The following is a 14,007-nucleotide window of genomic DNA, read 5'->3' on the forward strand; positions in this document are numbered from 1 at the left end:
AAAAAATATGCATATAAGTAGGATAGCTGGGATAATTATACTGCTGATTTCTATGGTCTATTCAAAGGAAGAGTCAATGCTTAACTTCTTTCTTCTTTTTAATTTTTTGACCAGTTTTGCATGCTTATATCTGGTAATCTGAACAACCAATATGAAGATAATAATATGCAATATATATAACAAGCATTATTAAATTCTTATCATCGTGTTTAGTGAAATTCTGTATGCTTTCTAATGTTTTTTAAAATTATTTTTTATCCTCTTTGAAATAAAAAAATAAAATGAGTATTTTATTGCATGGTCATAAATACAGAGTTCTCCCCCTCACTAAAATCATGTTATTTCTTAGAAAAAGCCACGGTTTTGTTCTCCCTAAAGGCTGTGCTGTTTGCCTCGAGCTGGTTCCATGGCCAGGGTGTCCAGGGTAGCGCCTGCCACTCTGAAGACCTTTCCTTTCACTCTCAGTAATGCACTCTCTGTCCACTTGACAAGGAGTCACGTGTGCACGTCTCTGTGCCTTGTGGCGAGACTGCCTGCTCAGGGTCCACTGAGACTCACACAGCACAGAAGGCCATAGTGTCTGTTTTCTTCTTTGGGCTGGACAATCCTCAAAGACGTCTGAACGAGGACACCTCCATGTGGGCCTTGTTGGAGCTGTCTGAGAACAGACACTCTAAACCTGACAAGACACTCGGAAGGGACTTGTTCTCTTGATTCACTGACAATTTCCCCCTGAATTTCAGTGGGGTAGTGGATGAGAAATTATTTCCGTACATACAGTCAAAAATCCTCTTTCTTTCTCCCTGCCTCCTTCCTTCCCTGCTTTCCTCCTTCCTTCTTCTTCTTCCCTTTCTTCCTTCTGTTCTCTTTTTTTCTTTTTCTTTATGAAGTGCTGAAGAAAGGTTTTGTTTTGTTTTGTTTTGTTTGTTCCGGCCAGAAGAGCAACCCCTTGCTGAAGGCAACAGAAATGGTCAACAAATCCAGAGGTCTAAGTACACACAATGACAAAGTAGGTACAACACGTCTATATGCCCCTTTGTGGGCGCACACCATGGACACTGTAGAAACTCAGAGGACAGGAAGAGCTGGGGAGCCTGAGGTGGTCAGGGAAGGGCTTATAGGAGGCATAGGACTTTAGCAGGGCTCTCTAAAGATGGATAGGTAGGTCTGGGGTTGGGAAGCAGAGTACCTCAAATTCAAGGAGGGCTTGGGATCCAGGTTAAGAAACTGTATATCATACGGGAGAATCTTTTCTGTGCAATACTTATGTGATAATAGCAAAGCTAAAGTAGTCTCTGCAGGTAATGCAATGATATGCACATGGTAAGTGCTTAATAAATAGTAAAATCATTGCAGACTCTACAAATAATGAAATTATACGGATAAGAAAGCATTATGAACAACTTTATAAATCCAAAAACTGAAGTAAAATGGACAAACTGCATGCAAAACACAAACAACCAAATTTGTGACAATGAAAAACAGAAAATTAAAACCAAAAATACATCCATAACTATTACAGAATTTGAATTTTTAATTGAAAACATTTTTACAAAACAAACTACAGTCCAGATGGTTTCATCTTTCCTCTTTTCTTCCTTTCTCTATAGGCTCAACACAACCCAAAATGCCAGTACAATTTCTTTCAAGAAACTGATTAGTGGAGTCTGAAACTTGGATGGGAATGCATGAATCTAAAATACCAAAAGCATCCATGAAAAAGAAATCAGGATTCAAGCCCATTATTTTAGTTTAGGACTTGCAGTTAACCCACAGTAATCAAAACAGTAGTGTTAGAATACACGACAAATACAGGACACATACTGGGGTACTGAAACAGTCTGCACTGGTCAGGCTTATTGACTTTTGAACGATGCACCAAGTCCTTTCGATTTGGGAAAGAAAAGTTATTCTAACAAATAGTCCAAACCCCTACCTCTCATCCTCGATATAATAACCTACTCAAAATGAGCCAGAGATATAAATGTAAGACCTGAAACTACTAAACCACTATAATAAAACAGAGGAAATGATTCAAGCAGCAGTAAAGGCAACAATTTTTTGGATAAGTTCTCAAGAGTTACCCCCCAAAAAGCAAAAATAGATAAACAGAGGTATATGAAACCAAGAAACTTCTGTACAGGAAAAGGAAATAATCAAGAATGGGAAACGAGAAGTTACAGAACAGGAAGAAATTTAGGCAAATCCTCAATCCTTTTTCATTGGACAAAGGATTAATATCCAGAATAGATAATAAACTTAGTAACAAAAACAATCAGAGTTTTATTTCATGTTATGTTAATTTGTATCAGCATGTGTTCTCAGTAGATTCCACACACTGACGTTCGCACTCCTGTGTGTAGTTAGTGCATGTGCACAATACATTTCATGTTCTTAATCACCCTTCCCTCCTCTCCCTCCATCTCTTGATCCATTTAAGAAGTATCTGTACCTCTACTTCCTCTTATCTACCTTGTATTTTGCTCCTTATTTGTATTTTGGGTTTTTCTTTTTTTTTCCTACGGTACTGGGAATCGAACTCATGACCTCGCACTTGCCAGGCAGGCACTGTGCCGCTGAGCTAAATCCCCAGCCCCTGGGTTTCTCATATAAAGGAAACTATGCTATATTTAAGTTTGTGTGTCTGATTTATTTCACTTAAAAGTATGGTCTCAATACGCATCCATTTTCCTACAAATGACTCGATTTTATCTTTCTTTGTGGCAAAGTGTTGCTCTGTTGTGTGTACATATGACATTTTCTTTATTTTTGTCCATTCATCTTTTGACAAATATCCTACTTCCAAGATTTTGCTATTATAAATTAGGCTGGGCAAAATATATAAATAGAAACTTCTCAAAAAAAGAAATGCAAATGGCCAACAAATTTATCCACTCCATTAGACAAAGGGAAAATGTAAACAGAAGCCACAATGTTATATCATTTTTCTACAGTTACAATGCCTAATATAAAAAAGACAAAAATAACAAATATTGTCAAGTATGTGGGAAAAAAAGGGAACTCTTAAACACTATTGGTGGGAACAGTTAAACTGAATTATCAGTTTGATTGGCTTTAGAGTTGCAAGATTAGTGAAGCACATTTCTGTTTGTGTCTGGTGGGTTATAGAGGCATGACACTGCATATTATAGCTGGTCCCTTGCCCCTAGTTCTCCTCTTTACAATGAAAATGTTTACCCTGTGCCACTGTATTTTGGGAAAATGTAACTTGCTTCTTAAATTTTCAGGTGTTTACAGCTAAGATTTTGCCTTGAGTCTATAAAGGGACCTGGACTTTGAAGTACTGCTGGAACTGTAGAGCATTTCTGGTTCTACAAAGGGCTTAACATGGTAGCGTCATGTTAGGTAGAATTATGATCTTGTGTTTGGAGCTGAAGTATAGCTTAGGGAGATGTAGTTGAGCATGAAGTTGACAAAGGGTAGAATGTGACAGCTAAACTGGATGATCAGTTTGACCGGCTTGAGAACTAACTGCAGGATTAGTCAAGCACACTTCTGTGTGTCTGAGCATGTCGTGGGAGTGCGTCTTTGGGTCCTACAGCAGGTCCTCGGCCCCCTCCCCTCTGGGACTGTTCCTCTGCACTGCTTCTGATCACTATGACGTGGTCAGCATTCCCCGCCAAGCTCTCCCTCTGTGATGTTTCTACTTTGGAGCCAGCTGAATACTAACTGAACTCTCACAAACCATGAATCAAATTAACCTCTGTTCCTTAAATTGTGTGTGGCAGTTATTTTTTTGCAGCAATGGGAAAACTAACCATTACAGGAGGTTACTCAAAAACCTAAAACTAAATCTCCCGCTTATCCAACTATCCCATTTCTGGGTATATATTTAAAAGAAATGGTATTAGTATATCAAAGGACATGTACACACCCATGGTTACCAACACCTATTCACAGTAGCTAAGCTACATTTCTCATCTAGATGCTCATCAAGGAATGAATGGATGAAGAAAATGTGATATATGTGGAGTAAAATAATACTCAGTCACAAAAAGTATAATATTCTGTCATTTGTAGCAAAATTGATAGAAGTAGATGCTAGTGAGTTAAATGAAGATACAGATACAGGAAGATAAATACCACTTGTTCTCTGTCATAAGTGGATCTTCAAAACGTCAAATGTCAATCGTCAGACATCAAAACGTCAATCTCAATGTGAAATGGTGATTACTACAGGTATGAAAAGGGTAGGGGTCAGAGGGTAGACGTGGGTTGAATACGTGATACTAAGACAGTTAGATAGGAGTAATATGTGTTCATGTTCTAGAAAAGTAGGGTTACTACAATTCATGAAAATGTATCATATGGTTTATGAATAACTAGAAGAGCTCAAAATCTCCAAAAACAATGTATCAGTAAGGTGGGAGAGACAATAAATACCCTGAATTGATCAATACATAGTGCATATATACATATATTATAAATATATAATATATTATATATTTAATATACAATATATGTTACGTATAATATAGAAATATAATTATAAATATATAATATATGTTATATATTTAATATATTTTATATGTAATTATAAATATATAACATATATATATTTATAATATAAATAAATATTTATATATAAATGTTTAATATTATAGAAATGTTAAGTATATTGATTTGATCATTCTGCACTTTTTATATGGGTTAAATTGTCACAGTGTACCATGTGAATTGTACAATTAAAGTAATAATAAAGAACCATAACCTCTATCTCATTTCATATATAAAATTGTGAAAATATTGAAGATGGAATGTAAATCTAAATGTAAAATGAAAACTATATGTTTCTGGAAAAACAAAAGTAAAACAATATATTTATCAGCTTCAGGTAAGCAAATAATTCTTTGAAAGGATACAGAAAGTACTAAACTGAAAAAAATCACTTCATCAAAAGTTATCATTAAATAAAAACTGGAGATAAAAGAAAAAAGGAAATGAATAAAGAAGTCAGTCTAGAAAAATATTATACCCACACATATATTTGTAAAATAACTCATTCTACAATATACAAAGAAGTCCTATAAACCCATAATTAAAAGATTCATAACTCAATTAATATAGACAAAAAATTTGAACAGGCATTTTAAAAAGGAAAACCTGTAAGTGGACAATGAGTACACAAAAAACTGTGCCCTATCAGATAAAATCAGATTAAACCCACCATGAAACATCATTTCACAGCTACAATGGTTAAAAATATTAGTAACACCAAATGTTGATGAGAAAGTAGAAGACGTGGAGCTCTTAAATACTGTTGGTAGGGCAGAGCATAAAATGATAGGACCATTTTTGATACTTATTTGAGAGTCTCTTTAAAAAATCGAACATACATACAGAGAGGTGAAAATAATGGAGAAGTGACAAGCAGCAAAATCCACCCTCTCTGAGATCTGAAATCCAGACACGTGCAAAATAACAACTTGGGAAAGAGAAAAACAACACAACAGAAAACAAAACAAGAACCCGATTTCCAGGAATCGGGAAGAAACTGACAGGAAAGTTAGAGGTTATGGAGAGGGTGAAGAAATGGACCACAGCACAGACAAGGAAAGAAAAAGGCAGCAATCTGGAAGTTGAATCCAGCCCCTGGGAGGGTGATCCTGCTCCTGCTTCTGCAGATGGAAGTAAGTGCCCCGGGCTCGCTGCTCCAGGGAGAGCCGGTGGACTCTGCTCGTGGCGTGGGCCAAGAAAGAGCCCATAGATAGCTGTTGAGAACTGCAAAAGCAGCATGAGGTTTGCTCCAAGGCAACTCCTTCTCCATGACGGGCAACAGCCAGAGAGGGAATCCAACCTGGCACCTGCCGTATTGCCAGAGAGTGCCGAAAGTGGCAGCATTTCGGGAAAGGGTTAATTATTTACCTCTGGAACTCCGAACAACTACAAAACAACCCCAATTCAGGGTTCTCAGTATAACCTCCCCACCCCCATGGTTACTGGGACAGAGACAAGAAGAGAAGACAGCTGCAGACAGAAAGTAGGCCAAACACAGAACTCCGAAGAAGTTTAAGCTCAGGCCAGAAAGCACATGGCCACCGTCCTCCATTGTGCAAACACAAGCCAGGCTTGAGCTGAGCTCAGAAATGACTGGGTCTCAAAGTGCAAACATTAAGCACTTGATCGCCTGCCCTCCCCACTACACCTGGCAGAAATCTAGGTGTGACTGCCTTTCTCATATACCAACATAAGCAAGGCCATACCTCCTCCTGCAGGGTTGCCACAGCTTAGGGTGAACAGTGGGGCCGCTGCAACAGGGTTATAAATCCTCAGGCCACTAAACTAGGCAGATAAAACCATGACTTGCTGGATTCTAAAGTTGTGGATCCTAGAAAGAATGCACTCATTTAAATATATAGAGGTACTGTGAATTGGGAAGAAATTGTTCAAAAGAAGACAAACTGTGATGGGGAAAGGGGAAAGGAAGAAAGGAAAAAAAAGAAAAAACATGTATACACAGGATAGCAAAGATTGTTATGTAGCTAGTTTCCCTTAGTTCACTGAAAAGAGGGTTTGTGCTAATGCCGTATAGACAGAATGTCTTCCCCACATCCTCTATTCTCAGTCGCTATCGGGAAGACAGCAGTGCACGGTGGACCAACTGCTGTAACCGTCCAACAACCTGGTTTGAAACTCAGCTTCGTTGTTACATTCACCTTTTATTAAAGGAAAGAACAGGGACAGGGGGAAGGAGAAAAGAAGGAAGGAAATGTGTATACACACAGGGTAGTTAAGAGACTTTTACTACTAATTTCTACTGGTTTATTGAAAGGAACCATTAGTGCTTAATTGTCTGATCAACCTTGCATACCTAGATCTGGTAATCTGAGCAGGTACTTGAAGGTAATAATATGCAGTACAACAACCATTATTAATTTCCTATCATCTTGTTTTGAAATTCTGTATCATTTTTATTTTTTTGTTTTTTGTTTGTTTTTTATTCTCTTTAAAATTAAAATAAATATATACAGAAAAACTTTTTCTCTGGGGCAATGTTTTTTTCTTTTTCTTTATCTCTTCTTTTTTCTTCACTGATTTATTGGACTGTGGGGGAATTTTCCTTTTCTTTCTTTCTTTTAATTTTTTCCTGTTGGTGTTTTCCTTTTTTTCCTCCATTTTTCTCTCCCCTTTTATTTTTATCTTCTTTTTCTCATTTGTTCTTTTCTGTTTCCTATGTCTAACTCTGTCCTCCTCATCTCCTATTATTTAATTTTTCAAATTATCCTCACTTATTTTCCAGTTCCTAATCCTTTCAATCTTTACTAGTATAACCATCAAGCTTTATTAATCTTTAGTTAACTAACTATATGTCATTCCTGTTATATTCCTTTCTGTTAGTGGATGTACAGTCATTTTAATATTTATTCACTATGCATTAATATTCAGTTTGTCTTAGTGTTTATACTACACTTATCCATATCCTTTGTATGGTTAAGGTGGTATGTTATTGGTTCTTATGGTACATCAATATCCAGTTTGTCAAGCATGATATTACTGTTGCTGATTTATGTGCTGTTGCCAGTGTCACACAGTTGTTGCTATTAATAGGTTTTCTCATAAGCCAATATTCAGATTACCACTGTGTCACTCACAGTACTGTGGTCCATTCCCCAAGAACTGGGTACGGGGCCAATTATACTGCAGCCCCCCAAGTTAATGGAGACAGTTAGATCTGAGACACAGGCAAAAGACTATAGTTAGCCACACTCAGAGAGCATCACTGAAAAGCAGATGCTGTCAAAGGAGATATTCATGCTAGCAACAAAGGCTTTCCACTACAGAGTGCAAACCTCAGTACAAAACAAAACAAAGCAAACAGAAACATGAGAAGACGAGGCAACAAAATGCCTCCCCAAACTCCTAAATCACCCAAAACTGATGTATATGGAATAAAAAAGGAGCAGAGCAAAAGCCATACAGAAGAGTTATTTGAAAGGATAAGAGGAGATTAAAAAACAGATCAAGGGCTGGGGATGTAATTCAGCAGCACAGTGCCTTCCTCACAAGTATGAGGCCCTGAGTTTGATTCCTAGTACCAAATAATAATAATAATAAAAAAAAACAATCAATAGAGTGCTGGGTGGGCTCACAGAAGATATAATTAAACAAACAATGGGTGTAATAAATAAAACAATCAGGAAATTCACAGAAGACAGTTTTAAAAAAAGGCTGGTTGAGCTAAACAAATTGATACAAAACACAAATGACCACTTTAACAAATAAATAGAGTTCATGTAATGCATTAAAACTTTTCCAAAAGAAATTTCCAAAATAAATCTAGGAGATTTAGAATTAGAAAGTATGGGCAGCAAATATGACCAATGTGAGGATTGATAGTTAGAATTAAAAGATAGGGTGAGAGACCAGTTATTCAGAGATACCTTACAAACAAGAGACCATGAAAAGTGGATCCAGCAGGTGATAGATGACACAAAGATGACTAACTTAAAGCTAAAAGTAATAAGTGAAACATCAGCAGAAGCACAAATGGCATAAAAAAATCTGTGTATAGGAAAAATACAGAAAAACTTTCCAAATACTGGTAAAGGAACAGACAGGTAACTGAGGCATACAGAACCTCAAGTAGCCATGACATATCACTGTAAAAGTCCCAGAAGCCCAACTCAGAGACAAAATCGTAAAAGCTACTAGATAATGGAGGCAAATCACTTATAAATGTAAACACACTACAGTCACAGCAGAGTTCTCAATACAAACCTTTAAGGTCAGAAGGGCTTGAAGTAAAATTTTTCAAGTCCTAAAATAAAAAAAAAATCTTCTAAAGCAGACTCATATATCTTGCAAAACTATCTTTCAAGATTTATAAAGAACTATGGCATTTCTATGACAAAGATCATCTCAAGAAATTCATGACTACCAAATCATTCCTATAAAAAATTCTCAAGGTATCTTAGAAAGATACACCACATCTTAGAAAGATACAATGAAGGCAACAAAAACAATTAGTCAAATATAAAAGAATACAGCAGACAGAGTGAAAAGTTAAGCAGGAGGGGGAAAAAAGCAAATCAGCCACAAGAAAATACTTCAATGGCAGAAATAAGTCAGTAACAACTCTTACTGTAAATGGTCATAATTCTCCAACCAAAAGGAACAGGCTGGCAGAATGGATCTACAAACAAAACCTGACAAAATGCTATACACAGAAACATATTTAATTCAAAATGAAATTCACTGATTCACTCCCCATGAACAATGTGATCTTTAGTAATATAAATATGTATTAAGAAATGCTAAAATAATAAAAATTATTTTCCCTTTTTGAAAAAAAAGCATTTATCTGATGATCCAGTAAATTCATCCTAGAAGTCCATCCACAAGAGAAGTGAAAATGAAAAACAAGTAGGGGCACAAGAATATTCACAACAGCATCACAGTTCAACACTGGAAACACTCAACAAGAGAACAAATAAACATTGAGCTCAAATAATACAATGAAAACTACCAGCCCTAAAAAAGAATTTGCTTACTAATATATGCAACAAGATAGACAACTATAAAGCAAACAAAGGCAGATAACACGCACATGTGCACATGCACATACACACATGCACATGCATACACATGAGAAAGAGAAGAGGAGGGGGAGGGTGGGGGAGAGAGAAATTATTTTATTCATATGAAGCTTAAGAACAGACAGATAGATCTCTGATGATCTAAGTCTCAGATGGCACTGGGGTATCTGCCTGCCAAACTACCCAGGGAACTCCTAGTGGGAAGAAAACATCCTGTCCCTCGATTCAGGCTGTAGTTACTCTAGAAGTGCACAACTTGGAAAGCTAACTTGGCTGAACATAAAATATCTGCTTATTACATGGTAGATAAACACAATGCATTCAAAAATTAAAATTATATTAATACTTAAGTAAGAAGTAGTGAAAAGTCTGTTTTAAAAGTTAATGTTCCCAATTTGGACTATGTCTAAGACTTCTTTCTGTGGTCAGAGTCTTTTGAAGATTTCATCCAATAAGATGTGAGAGCTTCTTCTCATTTGCAAACAGGAAATGAATTTTTGAGCTTAACCATATATTTCACATATTAGCATCTACACATAAGCTAGCACACACATGCGTACACACATTGTCAATAATAAACACTGACTATTAAGAACACAAAGAGCATAAAGGATGGAGCTCTGAGGGTAGATATTCTGACCTTGTACTTCCAGATCACAATTCCTGGATCAGGCAGGCTGCGGAACACCACTCTGCTCAGGAAGCCACACAAGCATGTGGCCCTCCGCAGACTGCCCAGAGCAGGGCCCCGGAGCCACATTTCAAAAACGTCAACAGATGATCACAAACATTGTTAGCATATGATGAGAGTTTCTGCCTAAATTGATATCTGAGTGTGTCTTTACCTCTCAAAAACAAGAGAGAAAGCACTCCAGGGTGCCGTTCCTATTAAAGCCTTGTAATCATAAAATTATCTTCCCAGCTGAATCTTTAAAGAAGATTTAGCTTATTGCTATGTCAAGTCCATGACGGGTTTGTAATGAAATACCCTTTGCCTCTTTTACTTTTCCAGCCTTTTACATTTTCTGATGAGATTTAGTCTCTTGTCAAATTGAGGTCATTACTTTGTCAATTGGCAGGGATTTAGGCAAACTGGCCAAGTGTGCAAACCATGATGATTCCCTGCCAGGCAGCAGTTAGCCAACTTCTGCTCGCAGGGAAAGACAGCCTAACATGAGGTCCAACTTGGTGGGAAAAGGGTATCTAGACAGTGTCTAATGCACCATATCAAAGAAAAATGTGATGCGTATGTTTTTCCTCACTCATGGCTGATTTTTCAGCTTATATTGTTGTCATAAGTGTTTCAGCATCCAAGTGCTTAAATTCTATATAATGATCCTAAATAGCATTAAAGTATTCAGATTTTAACAGTGGACACCACAGATGTGTTAAACCCTTTTCCAGAGAGGTGGCAAGAACATCGTTCCTATGCCCCAATAGGAGAGAAATTTTCAGTAACCTTTGCCAAAACTACTATATATTGTTTTATTCAACAAAGCTCTGAGACACTCTGTAATTCTGTACAAGTCAACAAAAATGATTCAAATATTCTTTCAAATCTTTTAAAATGTCCCTGCAATCCATGTAAATAGGACTAACAGTCAAAATGTACATCTTGTTTTGAAACATTAGTGTTTATTTTACCTGTAGGCAATGGGAAAGAAGATGTGAGAAACGGCACACTCACAGACAGTAAGTGGCATGCAAAGAACTCCTACTTGCACTGTGGAAGACTGGTTCTTTATGAGCTCCAGAATATGAATCATAAAACTTCTAGAATTTATGGAATGCTGAAGTTTTATGGCACAGATTTTGAAATCTGAAATTTGAAAATGCCAAGGCATTTAACAGTTTCAGAGAATAAAAAATATATTTCCTATCTAGCTGAAGGTAAACCAGAGAAATATAATTTTTATTGCCAAAAGGGCTAGCATTCTAAAGATGATAGGCAAATAAAAGGCTAACAAGTTTAATTATTCACAGTGGCACATTTATGGAGAGTATAATGTCACAATCAATGATTACAAGCTCACACAAACCATATTGTAATAATTTTACAAGGTGCATTCAGAAGTGAAATAATTTAAAATTTAAAATCGATAGCATTTATGGACATTGGAAAATGTCACATGGAAAATGACAACCAGTATTTGTATTGTTTCTGGAGGATTTTTTACATTTCAGATTTTAGTTTTTCCTTAACAGATTTCCTAGTACCTAACAGCAAAAATAAACATTTGCCTTTTCATGTATCAATTAACCCTTTCAATGATTTGTTAGGTAGCTGTTTTATATACAGGAAAATAGTAAGACTTTGTGAGAACTAAGGTTTTTCTAAGTTTCTTCCTGGTTTTGTCTATTTTTTAATGTCCTTTTCATTCTTGTATGTAAAGTTGTTTTTATTTTATTTATTTCCTTTCATTCTGTTATGGTTTAAAATAAAGGCATTGACACATTTTCCACCATAAGGTATTTCTTTGATAAACTCCTGAAATAACCCTTACAATTAAAAATAGAAGAAAATGGGTGAGCTGTATATGAAAATTTTCTGTACTATTTCAAAATTTTCTCTGTAAATCTAAATTCATTCCAAACAAAAGTTTATTTTAAAAAATTCCTTATGTAACACTTGGATTCTTTGTGCTTATATAAAAATAGCAGGTAATCTATATTATTTGGCAAAAACAAAGAAAACAACTTGTAGACACTGGAAATGATTTTCAAAAAATGTAACTTTTATAGTTGTTCTTTTTAATTGCCATTTTCCACTAAGAAAAAACAGCAACAATGGTAGGTATCCCTTACTGAATAGCCTGATACACAGAAGGCTTTATGTGTGGATTTTTATGTACATTACTTCATTTACAGCTCACAAAATCCCCAAGAGTTGTTTTCATGCTAAAAATAGTTAAATATTTTGCCCTACTGGAAAAGCTCAGATTTCACCCAAATATGACTTCCGAAGCAGTGCTGCTTCCCACGCCGCTTGCTTTTAGTAAGATGTTTTCATGTCCTTCCTGGTTCCAATACAGCAACACACACACACATACACACACACACACACACACACACCTGCAAACACGTTCCTATGAATCCTAAAAACAAAGGGAAAACCTTGAGATTTTGTAGTGAAAGCTGTTTTCTTTATGAAAGCATGTAGCTGTCAATTCTAGTCTTTGCTGATACTTTTTTTTAACCACCTAAGAAAGATATATTTAACCAATTGTCCGTTAATGGAGCGATGTCCAATTGCTTTATATGCCATCAAATTCCTTATCAAGTGAAAAAAGAAACAGAAGAAACCTTAATTTCAGGTTACTTCAGAAACTATGGCAACAAGGCTATTTGGCAGCCAAAAGGTGTGAAGCCCAGATTGGATGGATGGGTCTGTTTACACACTCACTTTTACATCACACACAGAGGACGACACACCCCTGCATAAAACCAATTATTTAAGCACTTCAAGTGGGAAGTGTTAAAGTAAAATGGCTCATGACTTATGAAGTGTTAAAATAAACGTTTATTCCAACATAGACATATCATAAGCCATGTATTTAAACACTTTCCACTTCAGAAGACTCACCCAGACAAGATTTCATTTGGTAAAGGAAGTCAGAGGCTAAGAAGACACACGATAAAACTGGAGATTTTGTGCTACTGTCTGCTTAGCGGGACTCCAATCAGAAGGTAGGAAGGGTGGTTTGGTGCTCAACACCTTGTAACAGCTCTGTAGGTGTGGTGAACTTCGTCACCGCCATCTGCCCTCTGTACTCTTAGACACCACACTTGACGGACTCTGAGCGCTGGCCACTTCTCAGGGGTTCACCACTGTGATCTAAAACTAACCCCCATTTGTACTGGCCCCTGCTCTTCTTTGTCCACTGCTCCTCCCTGGTGCCTCCTTCCAAGATCAGCTTGAGAATCAACTACCAGCACCCAGCTTCTTGTTTTAGCTTTTGCTTCCACGAAAACTCAAACTAAGACAGCAAGAGCAACTACGGGGCTTGTTTGTGAAGGGTTGTTTATGTCATATTTAGCATTCTGTATTCTTTCTCAGGAGGCCCTCTGAGAATTTTGAGCAGGGTAGTGACCAGAAAGACAGTATTTTAGACTAAGTAAATGACAGTGATACTGCATATAGCTATGGGGATTAAAGTGAAAATACATTGTCTGATCAACTTCGCATGCCTGTATCTGGTCATCTGAACAACTACTTTGAAGATAGCAATATGCAATATAACAGCTATTGCTAATTGCCTATCATCTTGTTTTGAAATTCTGTATCATTTTTATCTTTTATGGTCTTTAAAATAAGAAAGTAATAGATTAGTAGAAGGTCATTAAAGAAATAAGTCTGTAAATACATGGGATTAGGCTATGTCAAGTCTACAGGGATAGAAAAGAAGGCAAAATTTCATTCACATTTATAGGGGCTGGGGATTTAGCTCAG

General features: G+C 36.5%; 1 protein-coding gene across 1 annotated transcript in view; it reads right to left on the reverse strand.

The window, feature by feature from the left end:
* The window catches only part of Dpyd (dihydropyrimidine dehydrogenase), a gene marked incomplete at its 5' end in the record, with an annotated part of 793,723 nt that overhangs the window by 172,806 nt on the left and 606,910 nt on the right, over nucleotides 1-14,007 (reverse strand). The window lies entirely within an intron of this gene.

This window comes from Chinchilla lanigera, unplaced genomic scaffold, assembly GCF_000276665.1.
Source record: "Chinchilla lanigera isolate Chin_1 unplaced genomic scaffold, ChiLan1.0 scaffold00034, whole genome shotgun sequence".
NCBI lineage: Eukaryota > Metazoa > Chordata > Mammalia > Rodentia > Chinchillidae > Chinchilla > Chinchilla lanigera.